Source organism: Strix uralensis, chromosome Z, assembly GCF_047716275.1.
Source record: "Strix uralensis isolate ZFMK-TIS-50842 chromosome Z, bStrUra1, whole genome shotgun sequence".
Taxonomy (NCBI): domain Eukaryota; kingdom Metazoa; phylum Chordata; class Aves; order Strigiformes; family Strigidae; genus Strix; species Strix uralensis.
Window position 1 is genome coordinate 88,060,411 of NC_134012.1, and position 17,755 is coordinate 88,078,165.

Consider the following 17,755-nt stretch of genomic DNA (forward strand, 5'->3'; position numbering starts at 1 on the left):
GTCAGCATTTATTTTCTTGCTGTGTTTTTCATTCTGAAATTCCATCCTCTGTTGGGATCCAGGGCTCACAGAACTCATTGGTAATCTGTGATTTACTTAAAAGAAAATAGTAACAGTCCTTTAATATTTATTACGCATTGTTCTTCTTGAAATGTGATCAGATACCTGTCATCAGATCTATAGAAAAATTAAACATTAGATAGCAGGGTGAACAAGTATGTTTCAAAGGAAAGATGACATACCACTGGTGTGATATATTAGCTCAATTTGTTCTGTTCAGAAGGACTAGGTTCTTCACTCAGTATCTAAAAGGATATGAATATTACTGTTGTACAAAAGAAATTCAGAAAATTGTAATTAAAATTTAAGAAAAATCAAGAGACAAAAATGTGTTGAGTCCACATTTCAAAACTATCTTTTCTGTAACAACTCAAGGGATTGATACGCTGTACATTGTTTTTAGTTAGCTTTATTTGACATACAATGAAAGCTCTTCTGACATACATTACAAATGCATCTGTAGAAAGAACACAAACAGTAGCCTTTTCATTCAGACCAGAAATTGTTAAAAGAAAGATATAAATCCAATATTTCAGCCACAATATAGTATCCTATCCTTCATTTCCAGATTCACTATATAATATATATCAGGTTTGCTTTTTCATGCAGTCACTTACTCCATCCCTTCTGCTCCCTTCTGAACTGATACCTCAAGAAAGTGCTATATTCCCCCCTTGTCCTCTTTTCCTTGGTTGAGCAACTACTCCCCATGTTTTTGCAGGTTCATTGCTCCTCTTGTCCCCTTACTTTCATTAAGTGTATCTCCCTTTTCACTCCTTAGCCCACCACTGCTTTCCTTTGAGTCAGAGAAAAATGATCAAGGACAGGCCTTGTATTCATTTGAATCAGTGAATCCAAGTTTTGAGAGAAGCTTAGATCTTGGCCCTATCTGGTTCTGAGACACCTATTCCAAACCATCCCTTATTTTGTGCTCCTTCTGTGTGTAGTCTGTAACACTCCTTTTCTCTTTCTTCTCTTTCTCTTTTCCCTCTAGGCTTTTTTGTCCTGCTATTTTGTTCTTTTTATTTCTCTCTATCTCCTTTTTCAAGTTTAGCTTTTCCCTGTGTTCTCAGTTGGTTTGGGAAATGGGATTGAAGGTCTCACTCATACTGACGTGCTCATGGAGGAGTTCGTATCACAAATGTATAGCTGGGAATATCTCTGTAAATCAGTGGATATGCACTTACATAGCAGCATGCTGAGAACTGGTTAGTTAGAAAGCTCTCCCTCCTCCAACTAAACATTGATAGATGGTATGGACAGATTTCCATTTTCAGCTGCAAGGATGTCAACTCTTACCCTCCAAACAGGTATTTCTCTTTCACCTACAGACTGCATGCAAAATAGAAATTATTTTAATTTGTTAAACCAAAGAGAATGTCAGTGTGAACAGCCAGATACCTTTCAAAACAATGGGGAAATAAGAGACAATAGATTTGAAGTGCTGCTTTATACAAGCCTTTCACATGGCTCTAAAAATGTCTGTATTTCTTCCAGTTATGTCTACCACCTAGTGTTAACTTCAAAATGGTGATGTATTGGGTGCTTTACTTAGCTGCTCTGTGAATGGCTCCCATTCACCAGAAGTCCCAGCTCACTCCATATGCAGGCAAAACTCCCAGTGAAGACAATGGGAGTCCAGGTCTCCTGACTCACATTTTGCTCAGGCAAAACCCCCATTGTCCAGTGATTGCTTTGCTCAATGAGCAGTGATTCAGAAGTGCTGAATAGGAACCCAGTCAGCTGTGCTTTGATATTAATTTCCTGATGATTCATTAATTCTGTAAAATCACTATCAAATTCTTTGTAGAATTAGCCAGGAATTTTGGTTTAGCATAAACATTAAAAACACATCACCTGTGAGAATGTGTCATCTCGGGAAAAGTATCCCTAAAGCAGTATTTTCTCTGAATCTGAATATTTCTTGAAAAGTATTTGTTATTCTTGACTTCCTCTAAGCACAGGAATATGAAAGCATTTAATTCTTTGATCAAGTTCCTGGTAAGTTATTAAAGAGAGAATTCCAGTGATTCAGTGTCTCAAAATAGGAGAATAAAATAAGAGATGACTGAAATGCGACGATCACATTCAGCTGCTTTTTTTCATGCTGTATTCAAACAGCTTAAAACAAGATATGTGAACTTTGTGTAATCACAAGCTACTAAAGTCAGCAATGGTTCAGTAACAATGAAACTCACAATTCCTGTTTGCACATAAAATGCAGTTAGAACAGCTGAAGTCTTGTTTGAACTGTAGAAATAATATTTTACTTTGATGGCCCTGTGTGAATACCATGTAAATCAAATATGCTTTGCCTCAGATTAAATTTTTTTATTTTGTATTCCTCACATTTTACTAGTGATGTGTGAATAGCTTCACTCCTTTTTTTTACCTCTGATAACTAAAGGTTCTCTAAATGTAGTGCAAAAGAAGTATAAAATGCTACTAATTTCACTTCCCACTAAGTCCACTGATGTGAATGCTTGTGTAGGTTGTGTGTATTTAATGTTTATTCTGTGAACATTTTGATAAGAGACTGTTTTTTACACATTTGCAGTGTACTACAAAATCATACTTTAGACAGATATGAAGCATAACCCTTAATATATGCATTACTAGAAACTCCAGGAACCATTTGTAACAATGGGTCCCATCTTCCACAGATAACTCACTGTTCTGTAAAATGTGGTAGCAGTGATCCAGAAAGTGTGGCGCTCTACCTACCACAGAACTTCCCTTGGATTGCATTAAAAATGTAGATGTTTAATACAAGCCCCTCAAAGCCTCAAAAATGACAGCATAGTATAGGAGTCATGAAGCACATAGTTTGTGTATTGGATGGATGTATTAGTGGGGAATTTATTAAATAGGAATCTTTAGATAATCCTGGAAAGGCATTTCACCCAGTATTCTGGAATGCAGATCAACTAAGTATCAGCTTTCCATCACCAGTAATCAATCAAGATTTTGCTTTCTCTGGGATTCTGGTTCTTTCCTTTTCCCCATTAGGTATCCTATCATACTCTTGTATAAGATCATTTTTAGACACAGCATACATATAGAATATTCCAACACCTGTCATCCTTCAAGAGAAAGGTCTCTGCTAATGGTTCTTTTCCTTGTAGAGTTTTTACTTACTTCTAATGGCTTTTTGAGGTACTTTTTTTTTTTTTTTTTACAGAGCTAACCTTTTCCTACCAGACTATAATGTTGGCTATTGTGGTTGATACGGAGTAATCACAGGCCTTCTTCCCATCCCAAATATTGGGTTCCTCAAATTTCTTCCAGTAAACTAATCTCCATAAAGGCCAAAATTTCCATAGAATCTTGAAAGGTAAATATAAACACATTTTTTTTTTTTCTTCTGTGTCAGACTTTTCTGAACTGTTTCCCTCTGAAACCACATTAGTAAATGTAAAAGGACTTATCACATCTCTTTTCATAGCTTATCAGTATGTTCTAACCTTTATATTATTTTTTTTCATTGTGATTATGTAGATTATAATAAGAAAGCTGTTTGAAGAGGCTTACAAGAGGTCTTCCTCCTGATTTTTTAATTTTTAAGAAATTTATTACTAACCTGCTTTCCAGAGGGAGGTTTCAGCTCTGGAATTCTCAGCACTATTAGAAAAATTTACAATTCTATTAATTTTCTGAGTGCTTCAGATAAGAGCTCTGGAGAATGGACATATTCAGTTCTCACAGTAGGGCATCAGTACATGATAATAGCCTCTCCCAGTCTCAAGATCTCAGAACTATTCTCTTCATTCATTTATCACAGTACAATATAACAGGATTTTCAGAGTTATCATACATCACTTCCAGCTGAGGTCTCAGCACCCAGGATGCATAGCAATCTTCACACAGCAAGCTAATTTCTATTACAATCTCTCTCTTTTTTCTTTCTTTTTTTTTTCTTTTTTTTTTTTTTTTTTTTTTTATAAATTGCACACTTCAGTTCTTACTCAGCAGAACAGCTCTATAAAGAAAACTGGTTTTAGAGCATGTTATATTTCTTTGGTTTCCTTGACATGCTCATCCTCTCTGAAAATAAACACGTATATAAAACTTTGAAAGGAAGAGTACAAAAGTGTATAGTGTATATGTAACATAGAACCCCAGCAGTCATTCTGAAAATACTATTTGTAACAGACTATAAATATTACTCTGTATTATGGTACATCAGAGTATAGCAAAATAAACATACATTTTCAGTTATTTTTTCATGTTTTTTATTTTTATTTGCTGCAGACATTGTAAGTAATAGTAATGCTATTTTACTAAGTTATTTTTAAATTTTAAAAAATGAAATTACCATTTGTGGCACTTTGGAATTTCACTCATAGCAAAACAGCATGTACCCTTCACAGCTATCCATAGTAAAGTTATCTATAAAACAGTCAGGTACATTTTAACATAGCAGGTCATTCTTGAAGACAAAGTAACATTCAGTAAGTTTTAGGTATCATAATATATGTAAGTAAATATTATTGCCACAAAAGGAGCCCAACATGGGAAAATGGGTTTTGTTTTGGTTGATATTTTGGAAACTGGAACTGTGAAAGTGTTATTAAAAACATAGTGAACTATGTGTTTCCTGGTGTTTTGTTTTTTTTTTTCAGATTTGAACCTTAAAACCTGTAGCTGGTTACAGCAATTTGAGTTTAATAAAGTAATGACTTTTAGAGTAACTACTATAATGAAATAATGATTTTAGAGTAATTACTAAAAAAGAAAACAAGTATAAAATTTCTGTGTAAGCTGATTAAAATCAAATAGTAAGATGAAATCTCAATTTACTGTGGAATACTGGCAATGATATTTTATATATGATGCAACTTTTGTTCTTTACATGGAAAATGTCATATGAACCAGCCACACAAGTGTAATTCTGTCTGAATAACCATGCTCAGTCTGAAAATTTGAAGTAAGTTATCCATATAGGCTTTTATTTTGACAAGACATGAGACATATTCAACCAGGGGGCTAACTATTGGAATTATTCAAACTGTTTATAAGTATACTATTCAACACTTACATGGTATGAACTTTTAATTTTTAAATGTAAAATGAGAGAAATTATTCTAATAACTTCCACTAGATGCTAAATTAACTATGAGAGTGAGAAGGTTTTGAGGTAATTTTTAAGCATCATGAAAAATAGCAAAAGCCATCCATTCTTCCTAGTACAGATAAATTAACATCTTCCTACACTGTAATGTTAAGATCCCTTGTAGATAAAAGCTTATGATTTTGGTTGGCATTAATATAAGTCAGTATCTTTGACTGTGTTCAAAGAGTCTTCAATCTGAGATAACATGATAAGGTATCCACAAATTTCTCTGGATATTTCTTAAGAAAAGATCTTTAAAAAAGACCATTACCCTCATGAATATTCTGTAGATGGCCATTTGATCATATTACTTTTTAGGAACAGTCCACAGAAGAGAAGACTTTTCTGACATCTGTATTTGCCTTTATGAGCCTAAAAAATTTTGTATTAAGAGCTATATGTGGCTTTTGAATGAATCCTTGACCAACAAGTGAGATTATTGGAATATAACATGGGCTACAAAGTGATCTACAAATTGTTTAGGAAATTTCCTGTTACAAAACTCCTTCTTGCTTTTTAACTTGTATCAAATCACAAAAGAATCCAACAAGCATCAGAGCCAGGTAAGAATAAAAGACAGGAGAGTGCTGCTGGGAGTAGAAAGGTGGGCAGAATTGAGGGAAGAGGACCCTTTGGAAGAGCTATGGCCTTTGATGGTCTCACCCATCTTATGAAATTAACTGGCATAGGTTATGCAAATATTTCCAGGGAAGCAAAGGAGCATATTTAAGCATATGTTCTGTTTACCGACACTCACAACACTGTTTTCCCATTGTTTATTCATTGTTTATTTGTGTATCAGTCCTTGAGTACAATACTAAGTGCTTTCGTCTCAAAGACTTAGTCTTAAGAGTTCTCAAATGTCATTCATGTAATTTTTGAAATGTCTTTTGGATGAACTTCATTTCAAAACCAGCTTTGGTGTCATGCATAAAGCCAATTCAGTATATCTTCCAGAAAGCTGTAACCAGTTGATTATATGTATAAGTCTATTCATTCATTATTTAATATCCTTAGCTAGTATAGGTTTTTATCATCTGGGCTGAAACTACAACATTTGTAAATGCCAAGTGCTGATTTTTTTTGTCATAGAGAAGAAAATGGCTGCGTTTGCTATGATAATAACAGAAAAATTTAATGTCATAGCTTTTGATTTTAAAAAAGATAGTTAATGAAGAAATAGTCAGATTCTCCTTTATGAACCAACAGGAACTGCAGCCCAAAGCAATAGCTGAGGTGGAAGAGACAATGAGAAGTTACGCCGAACAGGTTGGCACATTACAAACACAAGGCTGCAGGATTGACAGGCTGTAGTTGTTGATGTGTGTGTTTGCCAGAAGAGAGAGCAAGAGAAAGCACAAACAGCAGTGGTGAGCACAATCCTATTAGGCAGCTGAGAGTCAGAGCTTCTTTGGAAAATGGTTGTCAGTAGAAATGTATACTTCTTTGAACTTGTAGGTATTAAGCTCATATGCTCAACAATTAACGAAACAGGTTCTTGTACACATTTTTGAAAATAAAGAGGTACCTGGCTACCATCTTTCTAGTCAACAGTCTGCTCCTGCTCCTGAAACTGGCTAAATGCTAAGGGGACTCTACATCTCTACTTGCCCCTCTTTATCATTATCCACAGATCAAATAGCTCTTGAGTGAGAGAAATACTCAGTGAAATCTGGAAGCTGCCATAGAGTGAGTACAAACATTGTGGTTCTAAACCTAGATTTGAATATTTTAATAAGCTATATGTGTTAATCTAAAAACTATTCTTCTCATGCTAAGATCTTTGAAGTCTTTCACTCTCTGGTCAGGAATGTTAGTTCTACCACAAGGCAGAGAAAGTAGACACAATTTTATTTGGAATTAATGAGAGCAGCCAGACCTGAGTAGTTTGCATCTTGCCTGCTCTTGCTATCCTAATAATATCCTTTGCTGCCTGAATTTGATCACAAACAGCCTGACCTTTCCTAAACAAACATGCAAAAAGAGCCTCCTCCTTGCCAATAATGCTTTCTTCTTTTTAAAAAATATGTGTAAGATAATTCCTTGGCTTTTTTCTGTGTTTGTACATGCAGTGACTTTTGAATCATAGGAGTTCTGTGCAAACTGCACATCTGATCCGCAAATATGCAAAGTTCTGGACTGATGGATTTGGGGCAAAAAAGTCTTAGAAAGATTCCTCACAGAATAAATGCATTAAGACCATCTGTATATACTATTTCTATAGTTTTCCTGCACTGCAGCTTATTCTTTTAAACTGACCTGATCATATAATTTGGAAAATGTTTTTTGCAGTATTTTGGTGCCATCAGAATAGCATTCTGTAGTGTATTTGAACAAGAGTCTTGCAGACAGGAAAACATTAACTCCCTTCTCCCTGTAGGTACTCCTTCTTTTTCTCATTGTAAATTCTACCAAGATTAAAACAAAGTGTTATTAGAAAATTTTAATATTACAATATTTTTGTCACAGGTACTCAGAAAATTTTGGGGGAGACTGTTCCAAATACCTACAGCACCACTTTTAAACCAGACACTCTTCTGGGTTCAGAAAAGCTTCCAAACCTCCCACTTCCAGCATGTTAATCCACCAATGATTATATTACACACATGAAACTTGAGGGACAAATCTCTCAGCTACATTTCTGCAACCTCATTAACATCATTCTGCCGTTCCTCTTTATGCCTGCCTCTTCCTTTTGTTCAAAAATGTGGTAATGAGTGAAATCTTCTTGGTATGAATGTACAATGACTTTGTATAGTTAAAGTGGTGTTGTTTTCCTATTCTTCATTGTTTTCTTGATAAATCTGCACTTTGATCTTGAAGCTGCCTTACCCCTGGCAGAGCTCTCATTCCAATGGTGCCTGTGGATTCTTTGTGAATGAAGAGTAAAATGTAGAGTCTCCAAGCACATAAGAATGTGAAAGTTGTGATTCAGGTGAAGTATAGAAATTTGCTGTTTTGTTTTCAGAAAAACGTGCAGTCTTTGGGCAAACTTAGAGTTAAAAATGACATTTCACATACCTTACAGTAAGAGCTGTGAATTCCTTCCCAGGGCTACTCTGAAGAAATTTCGTATAGAACTTCAATGTAAGTTAACTGAAAGAGTGAAACTGGATGTAAACAGTTATGCCATTATTTCCCATAATTATGATATCTTCTACCAAAATTTAAAAATGGAACAATCAAAACAACTTTAGAAAGCTATTTCTTTTCCTCAGATCTGTTTCAAATTAAACTTCTAATTAAATTATAACTGTAAAGAGACAATTCAAATTATTAAAATTTATTTTGTTGCAGATAGTTATGTGAAATTCTATTCCTACAGTATGCACCTTTTCCATAACCCGCTCAACAGCAGGGAGTTGGTCACTGAAGAGGCTGGGAGACCTGTTGTCCTTTGCAAAGGTGCCCTTTGGATACACTTCAATAACCGACAGTGATTTGAAATACAGCATTGTGAGAAAACAAAAACTAAAAAGGCAGTAAGAAAAAAAGAGATATTTTAAAACTAGATTTCTCCATGTAGGATCTTTTTCAACTTGAAAAGTATTCTCATCAGCTGTTGTGGATTTAGAAATGCCTGATTTTGAAGCAGAATGGCAGTGGAACCCCCACAAAGATCTTTTTATTCAGAACATATGCACTAGAATAATAAATACAGCATGTACCGCTGGCATGATATAGTCTTGCCACTTCTTATTTTCATTCCATATTTGTGTTTACAAAGGTTGATATGTTGGCACAGTGGGAATCTCATGTTTGCCCTCTAGCCATATACACTTCTGTGTGATACAGGCAGCCACACTGGGAGCTCCCTGGTACCCTGCCAAAAACCTCAACCCTGTGATCAAAAGCAATATTTTCTTCATGGACAAGATGTAATTCAGTCTCTGTGCATGTTCAGTTTGGGCCTAGCATGATGACCAGTTTAGAAAGCATCTTTTGTATTTGCATGGTGATTTCGTAACTCCATATGGACAGTGGAGTCAAAATGCTCATAGGCATTTTTTTCCATGTACTTACCACTATGACTATTGTATCTGCAATTTTTGCATGTTCAAAAATCCATATTTGAATCTGTGTATTGAGAACTTCGGTTTCTGACTATTGGGCCAGCTCATGTTAGGCTGCATGCAACCACAGGGTCCTGTGTGCAGTAAATTTGAGCACAGATTCAGACATTGTAAGGGATGGATTCATTGTGCTTGGACTGACATAGAGGGAGAACAAGGACAAGGAGTCTTTTTAAAAGAAGAAGAAATGTACATTCGTTTGTATTTTGATGTAATGTCTGATGACAAATGTAAAAGAGTCTCAGCAGTCTGAGCCCGATGTCTTGTAGGGATGGCCTGATAATGGAGGGAGTTCAAAGCATCTGTTAGAATCCAGATAGCATTGAGGTTCCCAGGAGGGCTGGGTGGTTTGTGTCCTTTAAGCACAGAAAAGAGACAGACTGTGCCCTGAAGGGCTTTCTGTCTGAAGACACAGAATAAGGGTAGGTTGTACCAAACAAATCGATTCGTTGGGGAGTTGATCCTGCTGTCTGAGTTGTATGGAATGCATTCTGGACTCTTTTGCTTTTATGAGTCTGGAGATTGGGAAGCAAATAGCATAAAAAGGAATACAGGGATGGGAAACAGCCACAAAATCTTTATAGCTGGAAATTTGCCAGGAGCTTGAGGCCTTATGGAGGAATTTGGTGGAAGATAAAGTAACTTCCAATTATTTATTGGAATTTTAAGAGGAAGGTTTTCCAAACCACAATATCATGATAGAAGGAATTTTAATTGTGCTTAAGATTTTGGTGATAAAAGGGAAAAAGAAGAGAATATAAGGTTCTTATAACAACAGTTATTATTTATGGTGTCACGATGTTGTGTATTTGGTTTACTATAAATTAGCCTGGACCCTTGCTGCTTTGAACTGTTAGGATTTATTTAGGAACTAGACATGCATGTAAGATTCCCACTGAATCCTGTGAATTTGATTCAGTTTGTCTGAAATGCTTTAGGAGGTGCTTACAGAGAAGCTCTTCTGGCAGGACTGGAAGTGTGGTAAACACTGCAAGGGGTGCACCAGTGAGTAGCCAGGGATGAACAGGAGTTGTAGCTGTTTGAGCTGGCCCAGCTGCAGCCAGAAGGGACACATACCCTATATGTGCCCTAAAATACTCATATTCTGCTGCTGTATGAGTAGGTATCACAAGTGGGATGTACCAGATCAGCAGGGAATGTGAGGAAAAAGCAATAGCAAAAGAAGAGAAGTGTCCCATCACGTGCCCAGTAGTACGAATGACATAATTCAGCTCAGAGGTAAACTGAGCCTGTCTGTACGTCTTCCAGGCAGGGTTCAACATCTTCATATAGTCATAATGACTAAAAAGCTGGGAGGATCTGGCTGGCATTTGTACTGTCCAAGAATTTAAGATCATGTGTCTGTACTGCTGGGGTTCAAAATTAACCATTTTTGGGATTCTGCTATGTTCAACAAATAGAGTAACGAACAACCCCTCCCTCTCTGCCCTGTTTTGTCCAGTGACGTATTTCAAATACAGTTTACTAATGGCTATATAAGAGACCCAGCAGGGTTGGAGAGAAATGGAATGCTAATAATTTCTTTGAATTCTCTGGAATTTTGCTGTCCTTTTTTGTGCTATGGAAAATTTACTCTTCTACAGTACTTTTTGATAATGACTTTTATTTTTAGAAGTAGAGATAATTCAATTTCCTTTTGTTTGGTTTCTGGTATGCAATCACATTAAATTTTACATGATGTTTATGGTGATGACTCTAACAAATGAATGTAAACGATCCTCATCTTTGTTAAGCAGTTACAGTTGAATGTCACTATTCTTTCTTTTTTTCACACTGCTGTGACTTTTGGACAGCTGCAGATCATTTTTTGGTTCCATTGATAGGTTTGCACATCATCTCCACCTGCATTAGCCTCCAGGGCTGACTGTAAAATGCTTATATGCAGTAATCAAGCAGACAGGGCATGCAAAAGCCTCAATAATAAACTCTGATGACCTTTCCGGACAGTACATCTTTGATCATTTTATCTTGATTTTCTCAACAGCTCTTTTTCTCTGAGTTGTTTTTTCTTGGCTCTTGGCAGGACAGTTGTTTCTCTCTGGTCACTGAGTATAGCCTTATTTTATTTATTCTTGTCTTTAACTTTTGTAGGGCAGCCAGATACATGGGGATGGGTGTTATATAACAAATACAATAAATAAATAAAGCCCTATTTGCAACGTTCTTGCTGTCCACAGTGAAAGCTGTGGTCATGGAGAAAAGAGTTCATTACACAAAAATGCCCTGTTTGATCCTGTTGGGGCATATAGTTAAAAAATAGGAGGGGTAGCTTGAACACAAAGTTTGAAAGCTGAAAATTGAAATTAACAGAAAAGTTTTAGGGACAACTGGTAGACTTGATGAGTGTTTTTGTTAAAAAATAAAATTGAAGCATAAAAATGTCCCTTCAGGCCAAACAAGTCACTGGATTTAGATTTAAATTCTTAATCCTTCCACATTTAAAATGGTTGAAACTCAGGTTGCTGTTGGCACTGGCCACTGAGAAACAATGCCAGAGTCTCAGTGTACTGCAGCAAGTTGATTATGCAGAGCCAAAAGACTGATCAAGGATTCACGCACTGCAAGCAGTCACTGAGTTTATTTGAAACACTAGGATAGATTTTATAGTGTTTAGAACTTTAAAAAGGTTTGAAAGAGGAGGTCGGTAGGGTCTGTTTTAGCACTAGGCTCTAGAGCTTGAGAAGAGGCCTTTGCTAGTGTGGCCAGACTTTCCAGATGCTGATAAAGACTAAAGATTATTTCTTCCCTACCTTTCACTTCTACAATAATTCTTTTACCCTTTCTCCTACGTTTTCCCATTTTGCCCTTTCATTAGTCTCTCTTTCTTTCTTCCCATGCCATTATTCCTCCTTGCTGCTTCTCATTACATCTTTCCCCTGGAACCATTTCTTCCTATTGCACTCTTTACTCATTGGGATTAAATACTGTTTATATTATTTTTCCCTTAGGGGCTAAAGAGTAAGTTGCCATCTTGAACAGAGAATGTCTCCTAAGCTGGACAATAAAGTGTAAGAGATGCATAATTATTTTGTTTGAAATTTGAATAAGAAAGGCCTGATGATACATTTACGTGTACAATCAAAACAGAAACTTTGTTTATACTGGCCTTGTAACTCAGTGTCAGTGCATGTGTACCTTCACCTCTGTGAGGAGTAATGTATTTTCACAGATAAAATAGTGTGCCCTCACAGAAGGCCAACCACATTAACAAGATGACTTTTAGAGTGTAGCCAGTAGGTCAAAGGGAACATGGTTTTCCATTCTACTTGGCACTAGTGATACCTCAGTCAGACCACTGCATCAAGTCTTGGGCTCCCTAGTACAAGAAAGATATTGACATGCCAGAGTGAGTCCAGCAGAGAGCTATGAAGCTGGTCATGGGGTTGAAGCATATGACATACGAGGAGAGAACTGAGATTTTTCTGCCTTTAAAAGAGAAGACAAAAGCGGGCAGATCTTACTGCTGTCTTCAAATATTTCAGATATGGGAGGGTGTAGAGAAGATGGATGCAGACTCTTTTTAATATTTTCCTAACTGATCTGGATGATAGGATCAAGTGTTGCCTGATGAAATTTGCTGATGATACCAAACCGAGTGAGGAAGTAAACACTTTGGAAAGGAAAGCCATCCTGCAGGAAGACGTGGTTAGGCTGGAAGAGTGGGCTAACAAGAACCTTATGAAGTTCAACAAGGACAAGTGTAAGGTCTTGCACCTGGGAACACATAATCCAGGAGTGTAACACAGGCTGGGATCTACCCGTCTGGGGAGCAGCTCTATGGAAAGAGACCTGGGGGTCCTGGTTGGACAACAAACTCAATAGGAGTGAACAGCATGCTGCAGAGACAGAGAAAGCCAACAGGATTCTGGGTTGCATCAACAAGGACATCACCAGCAGAGATAAAGAAGTCACTGTCCCACTCTACTCAGCACTTATCAGGCCACATCTGGAATACTGCGTTCCGTTTTGGTCCCTGCTATACAAAAAAGATGTGGACAGGCTGTAGAGGGTCCAGAGGGAGGACCACAAAGATGATCAAAGGACTGGGAAACCTGTCATGTGAGGAAAAGCTGAGAGAGTTGGGTTTGTTTAGCCTTGGGAAGAGAAGGCTTAGGGGAGACCTTATCACCATGTTCCAGTATTTAAAGGGTGGCTACAAAGAAGATGGAGACTCCCTTTTACAAGGAGTCACATGGAAAAGACAAGGGATAATGGGTACAAGTTACTCCTGGGGAGATTTGATTGGAGGCAAGAGGAAAATTTTTCACAATGAGAACAATCAGCCACTGGAATAATGTCCCCAGGGAAGTGGTGGATTCCCCAACATTGGACACTTTTAAGATTCAGCTGGACCAGGTGCTGGGCCATCTTGTCTAGACTGTGTTTTTGCCAACCCAATATTCTATGATTCTTCTCAGAGGTCTTCTCAGACTTCACAATGGAAGTACAAGAGGACAATGAACACAAGTTGGAACAAGGGAAACAGACTTCATATGAGAGTATTTTTTTTACTGCAAAGGTGGTAGACTTTGGAAAGGGGACCAGAGAGGCTGTGGTCTTTCCATCAGTGGAGATATTCAAAATTTGACTAGACAAAGCCCTGAGCAGCAAGGCCTTAAATCACACAAATCTGTCATTTTGTTGACATACTGTTGATCGTGCAGTGTCAAAAAATACTCAGATCTTGCAGGGCAGTGGTGTTTTTCTTCTTGCATTCCAGATGTTAGTTTCTCTGTCAACATAACTATATCAGTCACTATAACAGTATCTATTCACAATGATGGTAAACTTAAACCAATGCAAATATGTGAGGAAGAAAAAAAGTGAGTCAGTTTGTTTCTGAAATAACAAAAAAGATTTGATAGCAGAGATACAATATATCCAGTGAAACCTGTCTTCAGTGATAATCCCAGTTGGATAAATTTAAATTGACCTGGAAAGGTTTTTCTCAATGAAAACTTGTACAAAATTAAGCTGAAGTACAAGGTGAGAATTAAGTAGGTAGTTATAGAGGTTTATTTCTACTTACTTGTAGAGAATATTAGAGGAACATCACATGTGCAAGAAAATTTCTCTGGTACTGGTCATGATACCATTGTGAATGACATCAGAAATTATTTTCTAAATTTCTGGGGTTTTTTAAAAGGAAAAAATTAAAATTCTCTTCTGCATCTTTATATGTTTATTGTCATAGTGCAACAGAGGCTGCTTAAATTTACCTCCACAAATGATGCAGTAACAAGTTTTCATGCTTATTACACTAAGTCAATGCATCATGAATACAGTCTTAAAGTGCTAGGAACATCTCCCCCAAATTTGGATTTCTATTTTTGCCTAGAACTTAATAATATAAATTATTGCATTGGTATCACAACATCTATATTAATACATGGAGCAGAGCTGTGGTATGAATTGCAGCACTGATCTGTAGCTGTTCATTCTGCTTAACTGAAACATGTTAGCTAGTGTTGTTTTGGTATGGACCAGCTAATGCTTTTCCATATATTGTGGTTGGGCACAGGTCAGGATGTAAAACTTGCCAGGGACTGTTCTACTGCCCTGTTTTAGGAGGGATGGACATTTAGTTGTATAGATGAGAGTTTTGTTGTGGCACTATATGACCTTTATGCTGCTTTTCCCTTTCTTCCTCTTCCTCAGGTTTCATGCAGTCTTTCAGAGCTTTTTGCTTTACCATAAGCTCTGGAAAAATAAAATAAATTGGGGGTAAAATTTCAGGATAGTAACAAAAAACTGTACTGGTCAAAGCAGTGAGTCAATGGAGACAGCAGTTAGGTAACATCGACCTTTATTGAGTCTGCCACTATACAGCAAATTAGATGCTGTCTCTTTGTCTCTCTTCTGTTGACAGTTTATGAAAGATTTTTGCAGACCCTGGAATGAGGGGGTGTGCTGGCTTCTTTCCTCCTACAGAATTTGCTATGGACTTCTGCTAGCTATTTGTACACGAAGAGGTTCTGTACAGGTATAAAATCTATACTCTCCCATCTTTTCATTAGTTATATGAAACTGCAGTTAGCTGTTGTTTAATAAAATTAATATTCAACAGGTTACCAGTTCAGTTTCAAGCTGTAAATAGCAACTTTGGCCAAGCATGGTTGTAAGATTTCCTCCCACTAAGGTAGGTCTGTGACTAAGCCTAGGACTTGGAAAGTTCAAGGTAAATTACCAGTTTCACCTGGCTCCTACTAGAACACAGGCTGTGTTCCTTTTGGGGGAAAATGCACATAATTTCTTGGTCTGAATGACCAGAGGACTGGAAGGGCTTTTTTGATTACTAGTCTCATAATTGAAGCACAGATTCTCTGTATGACACCTCACTGAGAGTCCTACATTTCACCACCAATATTCACCTTATAGGGTTGAACATCCTGAAAATTTCCTGACTTGCTTAAAAAACAAACCCCTGCTCATGGTGCAGCCTTAGGGTATTCTGGTTTTAGAATAATCCTAAAACACACTTGGAGCAAGTATAAAGCAGTAACACTGGGTGATTATATGGGGAAATCACTGTGTGCTTGCTCTGTTCTTTGATGTTTCTTTTGTTCCCTGAGGATCCTCTTTTTGGAAAGAAAATATTGTGCTAGAGAGATCTTCAGCCTGACCCGGTACAGCCATTGTTATATTACTAGAAATCACATTCTCAATGAAGTTTAGAGAATCTTGAACAATTTTTCCCCCCCTGCTTTTCCTTTGGTCTGGCAACATGAAAAACAGGTTCTTTTATTTTGCATTTGTTAGCACTTGGATGTCTATAAAGACTCCTAACAATAAATAGGCAATGGGCTGAATGCCTTAAAACCTGGAGAAACGGTTTTTGCGTTAACTAATGTTGCATATTAAGTTGCAAAACTGAGGGAAGGTGAAAAAAGAAATGCTATTTTGTACTCACTATTCAGGTAATTGTGTATCCAAAGTAGTGGAGAGCCCAAATAACAGGAAGATAAGGTCATAGCTGTACTGCATGGAGTGGACAGAATAAAAAAAATCTGCTTAAATGTATCTGTTCTTGTATTGGGACAGACTGTACTTCTATACAGAACAAACAGTGAAACATTATAGAAAGCACAATGCAAAGTGAAATAATTTTACAGAGGGAGCTTTGATCTTTACAGAATTAACTGCATATACATTAAAAAAATCTAATTACTGGTTCCCACATGATTCTGTAGTTACCTCATTTACCTTCTGATGAACAGTAGAACGCTTTACTTAGATATCTTTACTGACTCTATGAAGACCAAAATACTCCAAAATAAACATATCATGTGCTAATTTCACATTTGTCTTTCATGTGTGATGTAAGACCAAAATAAGAAACAAAAACCATCATCACTGAAAAACTCACAAGGGGGAGGTTGAACACAACCAACATTTTCTAATGACAAGGAAAATGGTCAAATCACTAGACTGCTGTGTTAAAGGTGAAAGTATCAGTCCCTACTTAACGTTCTTTTACACTGTTAGGGGAAAACAATGATCTGTGTGCCAGTACTCAAAGGCATGATTTTGCTTTTTGCTATTAACAGCTGAAGTGATCTAACATCTATATGAAACAATTCTGACTGCTGTAGCAGTTAGTCCAGCCTGTCTCCATTTTGTTCCCTGTGCGTCCTGCCCTCACCTCAACTCTCTGACCCCCATCACACTCCTCAGTTTTTTGCATAGTATCTAAGTGGATGCAGAGACAGTGGTGAGATCTGATGGGACTGCAGCTTTCCCCCTCCGCAACGTTAGTTTAAATCAGTTTAGCTTCCTGACCCAGATCACTGAAGTGTCAAAGAATCACAATTGCTAGTGCAAGGGAAGGAGTAGGAACATACTGACAGGGACCAAAAGGAGAGCTGTTCTGCCCATTAGCAATATTCAGCTATTAGATGCACTTAGCTGCACCATTATACAATATCCTTAAGCTGCAGTTTCTTGATTTCTTTAAGCCTTTGCTCAAGCTGCTGCCCAAAATCTTATTTGCCAGAATGAATACTAGCCAAGCTAAACAGTTGGTCAGTTTTGGGGACTGATCTGGCTGAGAATTAACTTTGTGGCATACAAAACTGCAAGTTTTCAGTTCAGTCACCTCCTTGGTTTGGAAATGGATCCCCAAGCAAATGCGTAAGTGCCAGTGGTAACATGTGTCCAAGGGCTCTGAGCTCTGAAGTTTCACAGCTGCAGCTTTCAGACAGGCAAGGGACAGCATCCCGGACCACTCCTTTCCTTAGCATTTCCTCCCACCTGGATTAGGTTTTGCCTCCTCCTTACACTGGCTGTTGTCTAGATATGTAACTCCCTCCCACTCGCTATTTAGGGAATTTATCAGCACCTTGGATTTTAACTTCTAGGAGCTGAAGCATTAAACATCTCAATACCAAACTCATTTTCTGGATCTCACTCAATGAATGAGATTAGAGGACAGCTCAGGAAAGATTACAGAAAGTATTCCAAACCTTTAGTGACTTGTTTGTGTGTGAGT